At 50.8% G+C, this 19,879-nt stretch overlaps 1 protein-coding gene across 42 annotated transcripts in view; it reads left to right on the forward strand.

Moving 5' to 3' along the window:
* LOC144610450 (calcium/calmodulin-dependent protein kinase type II subunit beta) overlaps positions 1 to 19,879 on the forward strand; it is a 210,540-nt gene that overhangs the window by 40,121 nt on the left and 150,540 nt on the right. For all 42 annotated transcript variants that reach the window (XM_078429161.1, XM_078429164.1, XM_078429167.1 and 39 more), the window contains one exon: positions 10,907 to 10,972. The gene's annotated coding sequence lies outside the window, so the exon portion shown is untranslated. The remainder of the gene's footprint in view (positions 1 to 10,906; positions 10,973 to 19,879) is intronic.

The raw sequence follows: 19,879 nt of genomic DNA on the forward strand, positions 1-19,879 counted from the left end.
GTAAGATTAGTCCCACGCTCCTGATTGTTGGGCACCCGGTACAGAGGGGGGAGGGTCGGGAGGGGGGGGGGTCTGCTCCTGGGTCTGGCCAAGATGGCCATTCGCGGGTCCAGGCAGCGGGTAGTCAATGGCCGCACGGTGGTCGGCTGCCCGCCCCTTGTCCGGGGTTACGTCAGTGCTCGCGTGTCCCTGGACAGGGAACACGCTGTGTTCACTGGGAGGCCTTCCGTGAATGCCGGTCGCCGCGGGAGGTCGAGTGCATTATTGACAAAGTTGGCGGAATTTTAATCTGATAACTGTTTTGTTTGCAAACTGCAAATAAAGGCAGCTTTTGATTTGATCGCCTTACTGCTTTGTATGTTTGTTTTTGTTTTGGAATAAAGTATTTGTAAAAAAAAAAGGTATAAGGTGCTTTGGATCAGGAGTTAGGTGAGCCGCTGAATCCCGAGGCTGTGATGTACCACTTTGGGAGGCACGAGGCTGTTCCTCTGGGATGTTGTGGGCTTTATTTAGAATGTGCACGCGGTCCAGAGGCAGGGATCGGAGTGGAGCGGGGCGGAGAATTAAAGTGACAGGTAGCTGGGGGGAACGTCGACAAACGGCAAACACGATTGAGAAAGGCTGCAGCACATCGTGGTTTCACTGGAAGGATGTGGTGGCAGGGGATGGCGGGAAGGGAAGAGGTCACAGTCAGTCTGGGTGTTGCAAGTCCTGCGGTCGTGTGGGGAGCTGATGTGAAGAGGGAAGTGGTTACTAATGGAGATGGAATTCTGCTGTTCAACTTGTCGTAGATAGACCTCATAATTCGCTTGGGCAGCTTATACCCTGGCGGTATGAACATTGACTTCTCTAACTTCCACTAGGCCTTGCTTTCCCTCTCTCTCCATCCCCTCCCCCTCCCCAGTTTTCAGGCCAGTCTTCCTGCCTCCGACTACATTTGATCTCTGTACCGCCTACTCCCCTGACATCAGTCTGAAGAAGGGTCTCGACCCGAAACGTCACCCGTTCCTTCTCTCCAGAGAAGCTGCCTGTCCCGCTGGGTTACTCCAGCTTTTGTGTCTATTGTCGTAGATAGACTTTGCTCAGTCCGCCTGAATCTACCTGATCTCCCGGTTGCCAAACACTTTAATTCCCCTTCCCATTCCCACACAGAACTTTCTATCCTAGGCCTCCTCCATTGTCAGAGTGAGGCTGACCGCAAATTGAAGAGTTCAGAAGGATGAGGGGGTGGGGGACCTCATTGAAACTTACAGAACAGTGAAAGGCCTGGACAGAGAGGATGTGGAGAGGATGTTTCCATGAGTGGGAGAGTCTAGGACCAGAGCCTCAGAATAAAAGGACGTTCCTTTAAAAAGATGAGGAGGAATTTCTTTAGTTAGAGCGTGGTGACTCTGTGGAATTCATTGCCATAGACAGCATGGGTATTTTTAAGGCAGATACTTGATTAGTAAGGGTGTCAGGGGTTTAGTTTAGTTTAGAGATACAGCGCGGAAACAGGCCTTTTCGGCCCACCGGGTCCACGCCGACCAGCGATCCCCGCACATTAACACTATCCTACACCCACTAGGGACAATTTTTACATTTACAAAGCCAATTAACGTACATACCTGCACGTCTTTGGAGTGTGGGAGGAAACCGAAGGTCTCGGAGAAAACCCACGCAGGTCACGGGGAGAACGTACAAACTCCGTACAGACAGCGCCCGTAGTCGGGATCGAACCCGGGTCTCCGGCGCTGCATTCGCTGTAAGGCAGCAACTCTACCGCTGCGCCAATATGGGGAGAATGCAGGAGAATGTTGAGAGGAAAAGATAGATCAGCCATGATTGAATGGCAGAGTAGATTCGATAGGCCGAATGGTCTACTTCTGCTTCTATAACTTATGACCATGAAAAACCTGCCCCTCGCACAGCTTTTAAAAGTTTCCTCTCTCGTTTCGAAGCTGTGCTGTCATTAGATATTCTATTGGACATTTCCATCCTAGAAAAAAGTTTGTCCGATATCCGTAAAACCTCTCCGATCTAATCTTAAACCTGCGAGCTCTAACTCTAGACTCCTGCCCTAGGAAAAGGACTGACTGCTTACCATTTTCATGCATCTCATAGCGTTATAAACCTCTGTGAGGCCACCCTTCAGTCTCCATGTGCCCAGAAAGGATAAACACAGCTCCGATCTCTCCAAGATAATTATTGCCATCTATTCCAGCCAGAGGTCAAGTTCTTGGTCTTGGACTTGCAAAAGGGTGCAGCCCTGTTCAGGTGCAGCCCAGTGAGGGAAGTGCCCAGTGAGGGAAGTGCCCAGTGAGAAAAGTGCGAGTCTTTGGCTGCGAGTCTTCGGCGAGGAGGCTGAGGTGAGGAGGATACGATTGTTTTAAGCCAGAGCTGGTTATAGGCACAAGGTGATGGCGGAAAAGTTGGTGCGGTGTGTTTCCTGCAGGATGTGGGAAGACGGGGACGTCGCTGGAGCTTCTGGGAGCTACACCTGCAAGAACTGTGTCCAGGTGCAGCTCCTGAAGGGACGTGTGGTGGAGTTGGAGAGGCAGTTGGATGACCTCAGGGCCATCCGAGAATGCGAGAGTTTCCTCGACAGGACCTATTGTGAGGCTGTCACGCCAAGGGTCCAGGTCGAGCGAAGGTGGGAGACTGTTTCAGGGGGGAGTGGACGTGGACTACAGGAGACCCCAGTGGCTGTGCCTATTGCAAATAGGTATACCCTCTTGGGAACTGTCGGGGCAGAAGATGTTTCCAGTCTGAGTGGCGGACCTGTTGGCAAGGATACTCGACAGGGGAGACCGAAGTCTGGAAGAGCCGTAGTGGTCGGTGACTCCATAGTCCGAGGGACGGACAGAAGATTCTGTGGCAGCAGGAGGGACTTGAGGATGGTCTGTTGCCTCCCTGGTGCCAGGGTTCAACACATCACAGACCGGCTTCAGAAAATCCTAGTGAGGGAAGGCGATCAACCTGAAGTCGTTGTGCACGTGGGCACGAATGACGTCGGGCGGAAGAGGAAGGAGGTGCTACAGCGGGAGTTTAGAGAGTTGGGAAAAACACTGAGAAGTAGGACGTCGAAGGTAGTTATCTCTGGACTGCTACCGGTACCTCGTGCTGGTGAGGCCAGGAACAGAGAGATAGAGGGTATGAATTTATGGCTGAGGGGCTGGTGCAGAGAGCAGGGATTTAGATTTCTGGACCACTGGGATCTCTTCTGGGCTAGGGGTGACTTGTACAAAAGGGACGGGTTGCATCTTAACAGCAGGGGGACAAACATTCTGGCAGGCAGGTTTGCTAGTGTGACACCTGTGGCTTTAAACTAAGTAGTGGGGGGGAGGGGTTAACAAATTGTGAATATGAAGATGAGGTAAAAGGGAATACAGGAGATATTGCAAAAGACTCTCAGAAGAATGGGAACAGAAGTTCTAGAGCGGAAAAGAAATTAAGGGCAGGGCCAATTGTGAACGATGTGAGAGGGGAGGTAAATACAGAAGTTAAAGTGTTGTACTTAAATGCGCGTAGTATAAAAAATAAAGTGGATGAGCTTGAGGCTCAGTTAGTCATGGGCAAGTATGATGTTGTAGGGATCACTGAGACATGGCTACAAGAGGACCAGGGCTGGGAACTGAATATTCAGGGGTATACAACGTATAGAAAAGACAGACAGGTGGGCAGAGGGGGTGGGGTTGCTCTGATGGTAAGGAATGATATTCATTCCCTTGCAAGGGGTGACATAGAATCAGGAGATGTTGAATCAGTATGGATAGAAATGAGAAATTGTAAGGGTAAAAAGACCCTAATGGGAGTTATCTATAGGCCCCCAAACAGTAGCCTCGACATAGGGTGCAAGTTGAATCAGGAGATAAAATTGGCGTGTCAAAAATGTAATGCTACGGTGGTTATGGGAGATTTCAACATGCAGGTAGACTGGGAAAATCAGGTTGGAAATGGACCCCAGGAAAGAGAGTTTGTAGAGTGCCTTCGAGATGGATTCTTAGAACAGCTTGTACTGGAGCCTACCAGGGAGAAGGCAATTCTGGATTTAGTGTTGTGTAATGATCCTGATCTGATAAGGGGACTAGAGGTAAAAGAACCATTAGGAGGCAGTGATCACAACATGATAAGTTTTACTCTGCAAATGGAAAGGCAGAAGGGAAAATCGGAAGTGTCGGTATTACAGTATAGCAAAGGGGATTACAGAGGCATGAGGCGGGAGCTGGCCAAAATTGATTGGAATGAGGCCCTAGCAGGGAAGACGGTAGAACAGCAATGGCAGGTATTCCTGGGAATAATGCAGAGGTTGCAGGATCAATTTATTCCAAAGAGGTGGAAAGACTCTAAGGGGAGTAAGAGACACCTGTGGCTGACAAGGGAAGTCAGGGACAGCATAAAAATTAAGGAGAGGAAGTATAACATAGCAAAGAAGAGTGGGAAGACAGAGGATTGGGACTCTTTTAAAGAGCAACAAAAGTTAACTAAAAAGGCAATACGGGGAGAAAAGATGAGGTACGAGGGTAAACTAGCGAATAATATAAAGGAGGATAGCAAAAGTTTTTTTAGGTACGTGAAGAGGAAAAAAATAGTCAAGGCAAATGTGGGTCCCTTGAAGACAGAAGCAGGGGAATTTATTATGGGGAACAAAGAAATGGCAGACGAGTTAAACCGTTACTTTGGATCTGTCTTCACTGAGGAAGATACACACAATCTCCCAAATGTTCTAGGGGCCGGAGAACCTAGGGTGATGGAGGAACTGAAGGAAATCCACATTAGGCAGGAAATGGTGTTGGGTAGACTGATGGGACTGAAGGCTGATAAATCCCCAGGGCCTGATGGTCTGCATCCCAGAGTACTTAAGGAGGTGGCTCTAGAAATAGTGGAAGCATTGGAGATCATTTTTCAATGTTCTATAGATTCAGGATCAGTTCCTGTGGATTGGAGGATAGCAAATGTTATCCCACTTTTTAAGAAAGGAGGGAGAGAGAAAACGGGTAATTATAGACCAGTTAGTCTGACATCAGTGGTGGGGAAGATGCTGGAGTCAATTATAAAAGACGAAATTGCTGAGCATTTGGATAGCAGTAACGGGATCATTCCGAGTCAGCATGGATTTACGAAGGGGAAATCATGCTTGACAAATCTACTGGAAATTTTTGAGGATGTAACTAGGAAAATTGACAAGGGAGAGTCAGTGGATGTGGTGTACCTCGACTTTCAGAAAGCCTTCGACAAGGTCCCACATAGGAGATTAGTGGGCAAAATTAGGGCACATGGTATTGGGGGTAGGGTACTGACATGGATAGAAAATTGGTTGACAGACAGAAAGCAAAGAGTGGGGATAAATGGGTCCCTTTCGGAATGGCAGGCAGTGACCAGTGGGGTACCGCAAGGTTCGGTGCTGGGACCCCAGCTATTCACGATATACATTAATGACTTAGACGAAGGGATTAAAAGTACCATTAGCAAATTTGCAGATGATACTAAGTTGGGGGGTAGTGTGAATTGTGAGGAAGATGCAATAAGGCTGCAGGGTGACTTGGACAGGTTGTGTGAGTGGGCGGATACATGGCAGATGCAGTTTAATGTAGATAAGTGTGAGGTTATTCACTTTGGAAGTAAGAATAGAAAGGCAGATTATTATCTGAATGGTGTCAAGTTAGGAGGAGGGGGAGTTCAACGAGATCTGGGTGTCCTAGTGCATCAGTCAATGAAAGGAAGCATGCAGGTTCAGCAGGCAGTGAAGAAAGCCAATGGAATGTTGGCCTTCGTAACAAGAGGAGTTGAGTATAGGAGCAAAGAGGTCCTTCTACAGTTGTACCGGGCCCTGGTGAGACCGCACCTGGAGTACTGTGTGCAGTTTTGGTCTCCAAATTTGAGGAAGGATATTCTTGCTATGGAGGGCGTGCAGCGTAGGTTCACTAGGTTAATTCCCGGAATGGCGGGACTGTCGTATGTTGAAAGGCTGGAGCGATTGGGCTTGTATACACTGGAATTTAGAAGGATGAGGGGGGATCTTATTGAAACATATAAGATAATTAGGGGATTGGACACATTAGAGGCAGATAACATGTTCCCAATGTTGGGGGAGTCCAGAACAAGGGGCCACAGTTTGAGAATAAGGGGTAGGCCATTTAGAACGGAGATGAGGAAGAACTTTTTCAGTCAGAGGGTGGTGAAGGTGTGGAATTCTCTGCCTCAGAAGGCAGTGGAGGCCAGTTCGTTGGATGCTTTCAAGAGAGAGCTGGATAGAGCTCTTAAGGATAGCGGAGTGAGGGGGTATGGGGAGAAGGCAGGAACGGGGTACTGATTGAGAGTGATCAGCCATGATCGCATTGAATGGCGGTGCTGGCTCGAAGGGCTGAATGGCCTACTCCTGCACCTATTGTCTATTGTCTATTGACTCATACAGCACAGAAACAGGCCCTTCACCCAACTCGTCCACGACAACCAAGATGCCCCATCCCAGCTAGTCGCTTTTAGAAACATAGAAAATAGGTGCAGGAGGAGGCCATTTGGCCCTTCGAGCCATCACCGCCATTCATTGTGATCATGGCTGATCATCTACAATCAGTAACTTGTGCCTGCCTTCTCCCCTTTTGCCCATGTTTGGCCCATATCCCTCTAAACTTTTCCTCGCCACGTACATATTCAAGTGACTTTTAAATGCTGTTTTTTTCCCTGCCTCAACTATCTCCTCAACTAGCTCGTTCCATATAACCACCACCCTCTGTGTGAAAAAGTTGCCCTTGGGTTCCTATTAAATCTCCCCCCCCCCCTCTCCTGAAACCCGCGTCCTCTGCTTCTCGCTTCCCCTACCGTGGGAAAAAGACTGTGCGTTGGCCCTATCTCTTCCCCATTTTCTACACTCTTTCTAATGCTACCACATCCTTCCTGTAGTGTGGCGACCAGAAAGGTAAACAGTGCTCCAAGTGCGACCTGGACAATGCTTTGTGCCGCTGCAATGTGAAGGTGCAACTCTTCCACTTAACGCTACGGCCTACGAAGGCAGCATGCCAACGGCATTCTTTACCATCCCAACCATCTGTGGGGAGCTATGAGCGTGCACCCTTAGATTCCTGTGTAAAGCAACACTCTTGAGGCTCCTACCATTTACTGGTTCAATGGTACTTTATTGTCAGGAAAATAACTGCAAATGCTGGTTCAAATTGAAGGTAGATACAAAATGCTGGAGTAACTCAGCGGGTCAAGCAGCATCTCAGGAAATAAGGAATAGGTGACGTTTCGGGTCGAGACCCTTCTTCAGTCTGAAGAAGGGTCTCGGCCCGAAACGTCACCCATTCCTTCTCTCCTGAGATGCTGCCTGTCCCGCTGAGTTACTCCAGCATTTTGTGTCAACCTCCGTACTTTATTGTCACATGTACTAAGTGGCAGTGAAATTCGTAGGAAGGAACTGCAGATGCTGGTTTACACCGAAGATAGGCCCAAAATGCTGGAGTAACTCAGCGGGTCAGGCAGCATCTCTGGAGTAAAGGAATAGGTGATTTTTCAGGTCAAGACCCTTCTTCAGACCGGCATTCAGGGGAGAGGGAAACTAGAGGTATGAAAAGGTACTGATCAATTCAGAGCCGGCACTGATGGCAAGGAGCCCACAATGTTTCATTGTTGGCTGTGGAGGAGGTGATAACGATGGGCTACGAACAGTGAAACTAGCAGGACGACTAGGGTGGGGGAGGGACGGAGAGAGAGGGGATGCAAGGGTTACTTGAAGTTAGAGAAGTCAATGTTCAAACCGTTGGGGTGTAAGCTGCCCAAGTGAAATATGAGGTGCTGTTCCTGCAATTTGCATTCGGTCACACTCTGACAGTGGAGGAGGCCCAGGACAGAAAGGTCAGTGTGGGAATGGGATGGGGAGTTAAAGTGTTTGGCAACCGGGAGATGGACTGAGAGGAGGTAAGTTCAGCGAAACAATCGCCGAGCCTACGCCCGGTCTCACTGAGATCTAGGAGTCCACACCTGGAACAGCGGATACAGTAGGTGAGGTTGGAGGAGGTGCAAGTGAACCTCTGCCTCGCCTGAAAGAACTGCTGAGGTCCCTAGATGGAGCCGAGGGAGGAGGTAGAGGGGCAGGTGTTGCATCCCCTGCGGTTGCAGGGGAAGGTACTTGGGGAAGGGGTGGTTTAGGTGGGAAGGGGTGAGTTAACCAGGGGGTTGCAGAGGGAACGGTCTCTGCGGAAAACAGAAAGGGGCGGAGATGGGAATATGTGGCTAGTGGTGGGATCCCGTTGGATGTGGTGAAAATGTTGGAAGATTATGTGTTGTATGCGATGGCTGATGGGGTGAAAGGTAAAGACTAGGGGGACTGACTGTGGCGACTGGGGGGAGGGGGAGCAGAAGCGGAGTTGCAGGGCATCGAGGAGAACCTGGTGAGAACCTGGTGAGGGCCTTATGATGATGATGCCTCTCTTCCATCATCCCCTTCTATGATGGGAGAGGGGAACACCCGTTCCCTTAAGCCTGAGGAATCTCGGATGTCCTGGAATGGAACACCTAATCTTGGGCACAGGTGCGGCATAGACGGAGGAATTGGGAGTAGGGGATGGTGTCTTTGCAGGAAGCAGGGTGGGAAGAAGTGTAGTCAAAATAATTGTGGGAGTCAGTGGGTTTGTAACAGACGAAATGTGTAGGAAGGAACTGCAGATGCTGCTTTAAACCGAAGATAGACACAAAATTCTGACATGTCTGAAGAAGGGTCTCGACCCGAAACATCACCCATTCCTTCGCTTCAGAGATGCTGCCTGTCCCGCTGAGCTACTCAAGCATTTTGTGTCCATCTTCAGTTTGTAATAGACGTCAGTCGATAGTCGATGGAGATGGTGAGACCAAGAAACGGAAGGGAGGTGTCGGAGATGGTCCTAGTTATTTTGAGTGAAGCTAATGAAGTCCATGAGTTCTGCATGGGTGCAGGAGGTAGCACCAATGCAGTCGTCAATGTACCAGAGATAGAGTTCGAGGACAGGGCCAGTGTACACCTGGAACAGGGATTGTTCAACGTACCCTACACAGAGGCAGGCAAAGCTGGGGGCCATGCAGGTGCCCATGGCTACACCTTTGATTTTGAGGAAGCAGGAGGAGTCGAAGGAGAAGTTGTGAAAAATAAGGAGTAGCTCCGCTAGGCAGAGGAGATTGTTGGTCGATGGAAATTGGCTGGCTCTGTGGCGGAGGAAGAGACCGAGGACTTTCAGGCCTTCCTGGAGGGGAATGGGGGTAAGACTGACTGAACATCCATAGTAAAAAAGATGAGGGAACGGGGGCCATTTGTGTACTGTGTGGTGTTTGTGTACTGTGGTTCTGTGCACAGCTTGATGTGACCACGCACAAAGGCAGCCATAGAATGACGGCAGTGTCAGTTATATCATCCCTTCCTTTCTCTGGAGACTTGGTCCTCCACAACAGGACATGGTTTACAATATCCTGAGTCTCCGTCCAGAATCTCCAGATGAAATTGGTCTGTGGGGCAATGGGACCTCTGGGGCAAGAGGGACCTCTGGGGCAAGACGGACATCTGGGGCAAGACGGACCTCTGGGGCAAGACGGACCTCTGGGGCAAGATGGACCTCTGGGGCAATGGAACCTCTGGGGCAATGGGACCTCTGGGGCAATGGGACCTCTGGGGCAATGGGACCTCTGGGGCAATGGAACCTCTGGGGCAATGGGACCTCTGGGGCAAGAGGGACCTCTGGGGCAAGAGGGACCTCTGGGGCAAGAGGGACCTCTGGGGCAAGACGGACCTCTGGGGCAAGACGGACCTCTGGGGCAAGATGGACCTCTGGGGCAATGGAACCTCTGGGGCAATGGAACCTCTGGGGCAATGGGACCTCTGGGGCAAGATGGACCTCTGGGGCAATGGGACCTTTGGGGCAAGATGGACCTCTGGGGCAATGGGACCTCTGGGGCAATGGAACCTCTGGGGCAAGAGGGACCTCTGGGGCAAGATGGACCTCTGGGGCAATGGGACCTCTGGGGCAATGGGACCTCTGGGGCAAGAGGGACCTCTGGGGCAATGGGACCTCTGGGGCAATGGGACCTCTGGGGCAATGGGACCTCTGGGGGAAGAGGGACCTCTGGGCCAAATGGGACATCAACGGCAATAGGAACACCAGAAGCTAGAGGAACCTCAGGGTCAATAGAGCCTCTGGGGCAAGAGGGACAGGGGCAAGAGGAACCTCAGAAGCAAGAGTATAGTTGCCAACTATCTCACTATCCCCCGGGCCTAATACGGGACAAGGGCAGTCTCATACGGGACAAACCAATTTAGCCCAAAATACGGGATGTCCCGGCTAATACGGGACAGTTGGCAACCCTAAGCAAGAGGGACTTCAAGGACATCAGGGCAATGGGCCCTCTGGGGCAAGTGGGACCTCAGCAGCCAGTGGAAGCTCAGAAACATATTAATATGGATTTCAAAAGATATTTGGGCAGATGTACGGATAGGGTGGTTTCAGGGAGCGAAAGGCTAAACTCAAGTAAACTAACCTAAACTAAACTAAACCAAACCAGAGGACAAAGGATTAAGATGAGGGAAGAAAGATTTAATAAGAACCGCAGGGGTAACCTATCACACAAAGGGTGGTAGGTGTATGGTGCAAGCTGCTGGAGGAGGTCGCTGAGGCAGGTATTATCATAACAAGACGTTTGGACAGGTACATGGACAGGACAGGTTTAGAGGGTAATGGGCCAAAGATGGGCAGGTGGGATTAGTGTAGATGGGGCATGTTGGTCAGTGTGGGCAAGTTGGACTCTATGACTCCATGACAATCTCTGGTGTAAGACTAAGCCTTCTCTTGCCTTGTAGCTCAGACCTCCAGTATGCACTGTGATGCCCAGAACTGGGCAACTGATCAGACATGTGAAAGCGTGCAGATTGATGAAGTGCTGAATATTCTGTTTCCGTCTTCGACAGGGTGACCGGGGGTGAATTATTTGAAGACATTGTGGCCAGAGAGTACTACAGTGAAGCTGATGCTAGGTAAGATGTTCCGTCCGTCACCTTTCCCCCCTTGACTCTTGACGTTTCCGCGGTAACACTTGTACACCAGACATCATGGCTGCCGAGGGTACGGCTGAGGGGCGTTCCCTTGTCCCATCAGCTACACGTCCCACTCCCTCCCGCTGTTGTGAGAATGCTCCTGACCTGGGGATGAAAGAAGACTAAAGGAGACTAAAATCATCCTAATTTCCCCAACCAGTCTTGGTTCCTTCACCCCTCTGCCCTGACTTGGGGGGGGGGGGCAAGATAGGGCATCGATTAGGGCTGATGAACACCTCATGAACCTACCGGGAGGTACAGAAAAGCTAAACCGTGCGGGAACTCTACACAAATCTGTTCTGCTCTTCTGTTGCATCAGGCGTTCCAAGGGGGGTGATAATGAGCTTTCCAAGCCTTTGTCCTGCTCTACCTTCCCAAATCCCTCCCATCCAAGGGTGATTTCCCACCCAACTCTTTCGGAACACAGAGCAAACTATTCTGTTCCCTTCACTTTCTCCACCCCCCCACCACCTCTCTTTCTCCCCCCACCCCCAACTTCCCTGTGCCCAACCTTAACTCATAAATATTTTTCCTCCTCTCTCTCCCCCTCCTCCTCCATGTACATTCTTTCCTCTGGTTTCACAATCTGCAACTCCTCAATCCTTTTGTCTCACACCTTATCTGACCTCAAGTAACCCTTGCTTTCCCTCTCTCTCCGTCCCTCCCCATCCTAATTCTCCGACTAGTTTCACTGCCTTCCTGATTAAATTTTACTGATTGTATGCCTCGTTGTCATCTTCCCAATATCTAACAATGAACCATTCTACATTTTCCTTGATCAACGCCCCCTTTGATCTCCCATTTTCACACCTTACCCTTCCATATCTCTCCGACCCACCCTCTCCCCTTACTTTTAGTCTGGAGAAGGCTCTTGACCCGAAGCGTCACCCATTCCTTCTCTCCAGAAACGTTGCCTGTCCCGCTGAGTTACTCCAGCATTTTGTGTCTATCTTCGGTGTAAACCAGCGTCTGCAGTTCCTTCCCACACATTCCTTGTCCACCCATCTGCCGATCAAACCACCTTTGCCCCTTGTCTGTGTTCACCTGTTACCTGCCGCACTTTGTCCTGCCCCTCCACACTTCCAGCATTCTCCCACCCCCTCCTCATTCTCACCTACAATCAGAGACCCGATCCAAAACGTCACCTATCCACGTTCTCCAGAGATGCTGCCTGACACGCTCAGTTACTCCAGCACTTTGTGTCTTTTGTTTGTGAACCAGCACCTGCAGTTCTTTGCTTCTGCTAAATGTCAAATCCACTGGTTGTGACCTGATCCTGTAGCAGCCCCCCTCCTCCGCCCATGGGCTAAGTATTCCTGAGCGAGAAACCACCTTGTGGTTGCCAGCTTTTATTTAGGGTGGGCGGGGGTGGAATAGGAGATGGTGACTGTGGAAGACAACGCTGGCTCACAGCGGGTTCCTGGCGGTGTGGGGCAGCATGGTAGCACAGTGGTAGAGCTGCTGCCTTACCGCACTAGAGACCCAGGTTCCATCCTTATCTGAGAGGGATGGGGGGAGAGGGGATGCAAGGGTTACTTGAAGTTAGAGAAATCACTACTGGGGTGTAACCTGCCCTAGCGAAATATGAGGTGCTGTTCCTCCAATGTACCTTTGTCCTCACTCTGGCTATGCCTGCCACAGGCAGTACGGAAACACCCAGTGAATCACAGGGTGAAGACAAAACTTAAACACTCCCGTTCAGGAGTCAGCGTTGCACGAGGAGTGATGGGAGAAGCCGGGGGGGGGGGGGGGGGGTCAGAGAGAAGCAAAGTTAGATAAATATTCTCCCATCTCCCACGTTGTGAATTCTAACGCGGGCAAGATCAAGTTGCTGAAGGCAGGAAAAGCCATGATGTCTGTGTCGAACAAGTTGCAATATTTGTCGTGATTTTCTGTCGCAAGCAGTGATCCTGTTAAAAACGATTGAAAGTGGCGGGGGAACGGTCCTGGGTTTAATAGCAGACAACAGCACACTCCGTAACCTGCCCAGATCAAACACTGCGCAGAAAATGGAATTGAGTTCATTCCGTTTTGTTAATGATTTCAAACTAAGAAGGCTCTCAAGGTTGATTGGCGAGAGAGAGAGAGAGACATTCTCATTGACTGTGACGGAAAGGGTGCAGAGAAGATTTCCGAGGATGTCGCCACGTCTCGAGGGCCTGAGCTATTAAGGAGGGGTTCCTTGAAGGTGGAGTCGCAGGCAGACAGTTTGGTCAAAAAAGCTTTTGGTACATTGGCCTTCATCAGTCAGAGTATTGTGAAAAGAAGTTGGCAGGTCATGTTGCAGTTATATAAGATGATGGTGAGACTGCATTTAGAGTACTGCGTTCAGTGCTGGACGCCGTTTTATAGGAAAGATTTGTCTAGTTGGATAGCGTGCAGCTAAAATTTACAAGGATGTTGGCAGGACTCAAGGACCTGAGCTATAGGGAGAGATTGGGCAGGCTAGGGCTTTATTCCTTGGAGCGCAGGAGGATGATCTTATAGAGCTGTGTAAAATCATGAGGGGAATAGATAGGGTGAGTGTGTAGAGTCTTTCACCCAGCGTAGGAGAATCAAGAACCAGAGGCCATAAGTTTAAGGTGAGAGGGGAAAGCTTGAATAGGAAGCTGAGTAGCAACTTTCAAGTGGGTGTTTGGATCTTGATCTCATTGGGGTTTGAAGTCCATGGGGAAGAACAGGATGGGAGAGCTGGATGTCGTGGAACACGAGGGAGGGGTGGCAGGTCAGACAACACTGTGGACTTGGAGTCCAGACACGAAGCCTCTCCCTCTCACCTCCACCTCTCCTCCATCTTGCCTGCACCATGTGCTACTCTGAGCTCACCAATATCCCCATCCCTCTCCCTGCACTCACCCTCCAGCCCAAACCAAGACAGCCCTCCCTCACATTCCTTCTCTCTCACTCGGGTAAGACAGCGTAGCTCTGGAGGACTCGGATGGGAGTGGGACAGGAATCAGATCATAAAACCGTAAGACATAGGGAGCAGAATTACGCCATTCAGCCCATCACATCTGCTCCGCCATTCTATCATGGCTGATCTGTTTTTCCCTCTCAACCCTCTTCTCCTGCCGTCACTCTGTATCCTTTATTTGGATTGGTATCGGGAGCCTTGACCTTCTCTCCCGAGTCAGTGAGCATGTCCTTCATGGTTCAGTTCTGACTTCCCCTCAATCTTGGCCCACCTCCTCTCCCCCTCCCCCCAACTCACCCTCCCCCCTCCTCCCCCTAATTCACCCTCCCCCTTCCCCCCACCTCCCCCTCCCTCCCAACTCCCCCTCCCCCTCCCCCAACGCACCCTCCCCCCACCTCTCCCTCCCCCCAACTCCCCCTCCCCCTTCCCCTCACCTCCCCTTTCCCTCCCCCAACTCATCCTCCCCCCCAACTTTCCCCTCCCCCAACTCCCCCTCCCACTACTTCCCCCCCAACTCACTCTCCCCCTCCCCCCACCCCCCCTCTCCCCAACTCACCCTCCCCCACCCTCCCCCTCCTCCCCAGCTCACCCTTCCCCCTACCCCACCACCTCCCCTTCCCACAAACTCCCCCCACTTCATCCTCCCCCTCCCCCCAACTCATCCTCCCCCCAACTTTCTCCCCCCTACCCCACCACCTCCCCATCCCACAAACTCCCCCCCGCCTCCCCCTCCCCCCAACTCATCCTCCCCCCAACCTTCCCCTCCCCCAATTCATCCTGCCCCCAACTTTCCCCTCCCCCCAACTCCCCCTTCCCCTACTTCCCCACCTCCCCCTCCCCCCAACTCCCCCTCCCCCCAACCTCTCCTCCCCCCAACTCACCCCCCATACCCCACCACCTCCCATTCCCACACACTCCCCCTCCCCCTCCCCCCCAACTCCCCTTCCCCACCACCTTCTATCCCTGAAGCATTCCAGCCGTGGGAGTAGTTTCATGGCGTTATATAACTAAAAATACTCAACGACGACCTCAACAACCATCTGTGACAATGAATTCCACAGATTCACCATCCTCTGACTGAAGAAATTCCTCCTCATCTCCATTTTAAAGATGCATCCTTTTATTCCGAGGCTGTGCCCTCTGGTCCTAGACTCTCCCACTAGTGGAAATATCCTTTCCACATCCACTCTATCTGGGGCTTTCATTACTCGATAGGTTTCAATGAGATGCATCCTGAGATTCAAGCTGGAAAGGGTACAGTGAAGATTTACGAGGATGTTGCCAGGACTCGAGGGTCTAAGCTATTTGGAGAGGTTGAACAGGCTAGGACTCTAATCCTTGGAGTGCAGGAGGATGAGGGGTGATCTTATAGAGGTGTATAAAATCATGAGAGGAATAGGTCGGGTAGATGCACAGGATCTTTTGCTCAGAGTAGTGAATCGAGGATCAGAGGACATAGGTTTAAGGTGAAGGGGAAAGGATTTAATAGAATGGTGAGTGTGTGGAAAAAGCTGCCAAAGGAGGTAGTTGAGGCAGGGACTATCGCAACATTTAAGAAACATTTGGACAGGTACATGAATAGAACAGGTTTAGAGGGATATGGGCCAAACGCAGGCAGGTGGGACTAGTGTGGATGGGGCATGTTGGTCAGCGTGGGCAAGTTGGGCCGAAGGGCCTGTTTCCACACTGTATGACTGTATGCCTTTAGACGTTAGTACTTTTAGTACATAGTTCTTTAGTACTTTTAGTACTTAGTTTTTTAGTACTCTCAGTACTTTGAAGTGCAGAGGAAAAGCAAAACTCTAATTGTCCGGCTGTAGACTGGAGGAGGAGGACCTCCTTTGAGAGGACCCTTATTAAGAAGCTCAGGGACATTGTAGAGATGAGAAAGCGAGGAGTTAGAGATGGGAGAGGCGTGAGTGAATGGGTGACAGTGAATAGGTACAGCCAATCTCTTGCTGTGATCCTGGCACCTCCACCATTGCCTGTCAGAATTCAATATAATTAAAGGCAATACATCACTGCTGAAGATGAGACTCTTGGCCTTTCAGTTCTCTGATTAAATAAAACCACTTTCCAAAGATTAAAAAGACACTCAAGAATTTCAAGAGTATTTAATTGTCATTTGCACTGGAAAGGGTGTAATGGGAAAGGGAACGATAGTTAGGCTACAGATTTACTGCATTAAATGGTTCACCCAATAACTAAATATACAATAATCAAAACACAATAAATTATCAGTTATAGTTTAGAAACATAGAAACATAGAAAATAGGTGCAGGAGTAGGCCATTCGGCCCTTCGAGCCTGCACCGCCATTCAATATGATCATGGCTGATCATCCAACTCAGTATCCCGTACCTGCCTTCTCTCCATACCCCCTGATCCCTTTAGCCACAAGGGCCACATCTAACTCCCTCTTAAATATAGCCAATGAACTGGCCTCAACTACCTTCTGTGGCAGAGAATTCCACAGACTCACCACTCTGGTTTAGTTTGGAGATGCAGCGCTGAAACAGGCCCTTCGGCCCACCGAGTCCGCCACTAGCACTATCCTACCCACTGTGTACAATTTACAATCTTTACCTAGGCCAGTTAACCTACAAACCTTCGGAGTGCAGGAGGAAACCGGAGCACCAGGGGAAACCCCACGCGGTCATGGGGAGAACGTACAAACTCCGTGCGGACAGCACCCGTAGTTGGGATGGAACCCAGGGCACCAGTAGAGTTGCTGCCTTACAGCACCACCAGCCTCCCACGGCTTACACAAGGTCTCAGATTGTAAAACACAGAACATGCAAAAGGACAGCACAGGAACAGGCCCTTTGACCCACAATGTCCATGCTAAACGTGATGCCAAGTTAAAGTAATCGCCTCCACCCGCATGTGATCCATACCCCGCCAGGACACACACCACCGACATATTACTGTATCTTAATTATAGACCATACAACAGTACAGTACAGAACAGGAACAGGCCCATCGGCCCACAATGTGCGTGCCAAACATGACGCCAAGCAACACCAATCTCATTTGCCTGCAGGTGATCCATATCCCTCCATTCCCCGCATAACCTTGCACCCATCTGAAAATGAATGCCACTATGGTATCTGCCTCCACCACCACCCCTGGCACCCACCACCCTCTGTGTTAAACAACTTGCCCCGCATCCACGTGCCTATAGCGATGCTTCAGAGACGCTTGACAAAGAAACAATGCTTCACATAGCGTAGCGTCATCTTTGGGACTGGAGGGCGACGGGAAGTTTAGTCGAGGATGTGCTTTTCCGATCATCAGCCAGTGAGACGGGGTTTCTCTGTGGAAGTGCGCGGCCAACCTTGAAGGCTCTGTGCTGAGACGCTGCCAGTTAAACCTTTGCACCATTCAATTAAACGTGCCATTGTTTGGTTACGATCCAGCGATGCCAGACTGGGAGGGGGTCGTCCCATTTGGTCACCGCAGCTGGTTAATTTTAGCCACGGGGGAGAAGGGAATTAAAGCAGGCGTGCATTGTGTTAACAGGATCACCGCACAAGGGGCTGCCCACATCCATCATCGGCTTATTGTGCTGCCGATGAATGCTCCCTGGTCCGTAGCAGACCAACGACGCCATGGGCAGCCCCTTCAATTTGTTCAGTTCTTGGGGAGTGGTCGGTGAGACCATGAGGTGGGCTGTCTCCCTTTCTTGCTCAAAAAGTACTCAACAACAAAACTCCGCAAACCCACACAGCAGCCGTTGATTTACTTGTGTGAACTAAAATCTCACTCTTTCTGCACTTCAGAGCTTTTTTTTTCCGTCTGTGTTTTTCTCCGTTCTCACTTCGTTTCATCCAAACGGCGTCACTGCTGAATGTTCTCTGTGTATTTTTCTCCCCCTCTGTCTGTCTCGCAGATCCACCTTCTGAAAAGGAGTTTTGTTGTTTTAATTGTGCGTGCGTGAGCTAGGCAGGAAGAGCAAGGTATTTTCTGACACTCAAATCCTCTCCTAACCTTGGCCGATCGCCCAGGGTGCTCAGGGTTCCGAATACAATTGGCCATTGTGCTCAAAGTAATCGGCAAACTCATTATCATGGGCAGAGATGATGGACACGAGTATGGATCTTTGACTGTCAGGATTAGAGGAGGGATTTATATCCTTCCATATGACCCCCTGTGCATTTGTGGTTGTGCAAAAGAATGTCACTGTGCTGAGCGTACGTGATGATAATGCACCATTAAGCCTTCAGAGACACAGCTTGGAGACAGGTGCAAGTCAGCACCAGGCCAGCCATCACCCCATGGCGCTAGTACCAGCACGGTTCTACACACCAGGGACATTTTATCATTTACCAAAGCCATTTAACCTACAAACCCGCACGTGTTTGGAGTGTGGGAGGAAACCGGAGCACCTGGAGAAAACCCACGCCGGTCACAGGGAGAACGTACAAACTCCGTACAGGCAGCACCCGTGGTCAGGGTGGAACCCGGGTCTCCGGCGCTGTGAGGCAGCAACTCTACCGCTGCGCCACCATGCCAGGTTGGCGACTTAGAGTCATTGTTATTCAGACGCCAGATCAACGGCCGTCGGCCATGTTCCACTCCGTCTCACGGTCCCGGCCTGATGGGGTCCAGCGGTAGTGCGGCCATCTCTACATTAACCTGCAGGCTGCTGCTTAAAGTGCTCGCATCCTGCTTTGCTTTTCAATACTCGTTCCGGGAACTGTCCCAGTGTGAGGTTGCTGGCTGTGGGCACTCCAGAGAGGGAGAGAAGCCTTCGATTGACCAGACGTGGATCACCTGCATCCAGCCTTCTGAACCATCCTCTACACAATGGCGACAGAGACCTGAGCAGGTAACACGGACCACCAGTCACGTCCACCATGGAAACATAACGAGGCGCATGGTGTGTTGTCCTGGTGACCCGCCGACAGCGAGCATGGACCCACAGCCGCCGAGAAGAAAGACTCGGCACAGCCACACGCGGTGACCGGCCTGCTTCACCTCCGCCATGAAGAACCTGGCAGCCCGCAGCCTGCAGGGCGGAAGCTCGGAAGCCCCGAAGACCGGAGGATGGAGGAGGATGGAGCCGCTGGCGATGACGCACGGGCGGAGTGAGCCGGTGGGAGAGGAACAGAGGTACTGCCTCAGCACCTGCAAGGTCGGCTGCAGGAGGTGCCCCTGGGACACAAAGGCGGTGGGGTGAGGAGAGGGCGACAGCAGCCTGGGGCTAACCTGGGCTTACCTGGATCGGGGGGCATCCAGTAAACTTCCAGCATGTGGACTGCACTTTGCATTTTGAACTTTGGACTTCTCTTTCTATATAAACGGCGCCAACATATGGCCACTGTATTTGTGGGTTGTGCTACAGGATTTATCTGTGCTGTGCATACATGACAATAAAGAACCGTTGGTTAGGGAACAGCTCCATCCAAGACCGCAGGAAATTGCAGAGAATTGCAGTTGCACTGCCTCTTCTCCCCTCTCCCATCGGGCAAAAGGTGCAGAAGTGTGAAAACGCACACCTGCAGATTCAGGGACAGTTTCTTCCCGGCTGTTATCAGGCGACTGAAACCGTCCTACCACAACCAGAGAGCAGAGCTGATCTATTCCTGAAGAGGGTATTTATTCACAAAATGCTGGAGTAACTCAGCAGGTCAGGCCGCATCTCAGGAGAGAAGGAATGGGTGACGTTTCGGATCGAGACCCTTCTTCAGACCATCAGTCTGAAGAAGGGTCTCGACCCGAAACGTCACCCATTCCTTCTCTCCTGAGATGCTGCCTGACCTGCTGAGTTACTCCAGCATTTTGTGAATAAATACCTTCGATTTGTACCAGCATCTGCAGTTATTTTCTTATATTCCTGAAGAGGGAGTGTCCGGGGTGCGACTGGTCCTTGATGATGCTGCTGGCCTTGCCGAGGCAGCGTGAGGTGTAAATGGAGTCAGTGGAAGGGAG

This window comes from Rhinoraja longicauda, chromosome 36, assembly GCF_053455715.1.
Source record: "Rhinoraja longicauda isolate Sanriku21f chromosome 36, sRhiLon1.1, whole genome shotgun sequence".
Lineage (NCBI taxonomy): Eukaryota > Metazoa > Chordata > Chondrichthyes > Rajiformes > Arhynchobatidae > Rhinoraja > Rhinoraja longicauda.